The following is a 2,077-nucleotide window of genomic DNA, read 5'->3' as shown; positions in this document are numbered from 1 at the left end:
TGGATAAGTAAAGCCACTTAGAGCTATGCAGTGGAATATTAAAGAGCAGTGACAATGAATGGACTACACTCACTACAGCAACCTGTACCAACATGGGTGAATTTCACAATGCTGATAAAAACAAACAACAAGACAGACTGAATATACACATTACGGTTCCATTTATTTAAGTTCAAAATATGCAAAATTAAACACTATATTGTTGCCCTAGCCGAGTAGCTTAACTGGTTAGAGCATTGTCCCAATATGCCAAGGTTGTGGGTTCAATGCCCAGTCAGAGCAAATGCAAAAAAAAGAAAAACCCAATGAATGCATAAAAATAAGTGGAACAACAAATCAATGTTTCTCTCTGTCTTTCCCTTTCTCTCTCTAAAATCAATGAATAATTTTTAAAAAAATGAAATTGTTTAAGGATGCATCCAGAAGAGGTTAAATTTTAAAGAAAAGAAAGAGAATGAATGATGAATAAAATTTCAGTATGTGGTTAATTCCAGGAAGTAGCACAGGGATGACTGTCAAGAGGCTCACAGAGCAATTTAAAGATATTGGACTCTTTCAAAAATCTGAATGGTGAATACACAGTATTTGTTGTATTACTCTTGAAACTTTACACATACAACTTAATTATCTTTGTTAGGTATAAATATTTTATAATACAATTAATTGAAATAAAAAGTCTGGACACTGTGAACTGTTTGGTTTTGAGAATATGGATATATTTCTCTCTTGTTTCTCTCCCTCTCTACTTCTCTCTCTCCTGTCTATTTCTCTCTCTCTTGACTCTGCTATCTTTTTCAAGATTTCTAGATTGTCTAGTATGTTTTTATAACAAACTGATCATCCCAGAAGACCATTACAAGTCAAACAGGGAATAGTTCTGGATCATCCACTATTCCAAGATTTGATGCAGCCAGAATCTCCTTCCATTAGCAACCAGGGTTGAGGGTTAACTGCAACTCACCCTGATCAATCACGGATGTGGCTTGACTTTAGCTAAAGGACTGATTAATTATACATGTATTCCTAATAAACTGAGATGGCGTGTGCTGAAACTTAGGTCCAGCATGGTAAACAACAGGAAGCAAACATTTAGATTCACACCTTCCCAGTTTGTCCTGGATCTTGCCCACATATTCCTTCTTTGAACTCCTACGTTGGAGTCCTTTACATTTCCTTTTGCATTCACTGGTACCCTTTAAGGGTGAAACCCACTTCTTCAGCAGTCTCTTTGCTGTGGAATCATGTCTCTCAACACATTGGAAAACACAGGGTAGGATCCATGTTATTTTCTTTCTCTAAGTGAGTGGTTTCCATTATTTTCACTATCTAAGATCTCCTTTATTATTTCTCCATGAGGCCAATGTTTTGAGAAATGTTGTCTATCAAAAAATTCCATTGTCAAATCATAACAAAGTGTTCTCATATTGAGTGGCTAAGCAGAGCTCCTGCTCTGCACAAGTGGCAGGAGGTTATACTGTTCCCACCAAAAGCAAAAGGACTTGGAATAGGAATTTGCCCACACAGCCTTGCCTAGAGCAAATGTCTGATTTGTGTTAGATACTCTAACTGGCTGAAAATAGCTCATGGATACCATGGCACCCATTATACCTTCTTTCCTTCCCTTGTACAGCCCTGGGGTTCTAAGGGTTTGAACAACATTGCTCAGGTGTTCATTTCATCAGTATGTACACTAAAATTGGAGGACCTCAGGTGCATTCAGGGTGGGATGGCCGTAGACTATACTAGAATTGGACCGATACAGAGAAGATTAGCCTGGCCCCTGCATAAGGATGACATGCTAATTCATGAAACATTCCATATTTGGGAGAATGTAAAGTACAGCATGAGAAATACAGTCAAAAAGGGGAGAAGACATTGGGGGGAGGGGGCATAAAGGGGGTTGAAGGGAATAAGAGGATGGGGGGAGATATATTTGGTGGGACACTTGAATCTATGTAAACACAAATTAAAATAATAAAAATGCCTGATCTGTGGTGGCGCAGTGGATAAAGTGTTGATCTGGAAATGCTGAGGTCGCCAGTTCGAAGCCCTGGGCTTGCCTGGTCAAGGCACATAT

General features: G+C 38.7%; 1 non-coding gene across 1 annotated transcript; it reads left to right on the top strand.

Annotated features, from left to right (window-relative positions):
- The first annotated feature begins 1,716 nt into the window (after positions 1-1,716).
- Positions 1,717-1,825, top strand: LOC136327955 (U6 spliceosomal RNA). Its single transcript, XR_010730007.1, has one exon. It is a non-coding gene; the product is annotated as a U6 spliceosomal RNA (small nuclear RNA).
- Positions 1,826-2,077: the final 252 nt, after the last annotated feature.

The sequence above is a fragment of the Saccopteryx bilineata genome, chromosome 2, assembly GCF_036850765.1.
Source record: "Saccopteryx bilineata isolate mSacBil1 chromosome 2, mSacBil1_pri_phased_curated, whole genome shotgun sequence".
Classification (NCBI taxonomy): domain Eukaryota; kingdom Metazoa; phylum Chordata; class Mammalia; order Chiroptera; family Emballonuridae; genus Saccopteryx; species Saccopteryx bilineata.
This window is presented reverse-complemented; position numbering and strand designations above follow the sequence as displayed.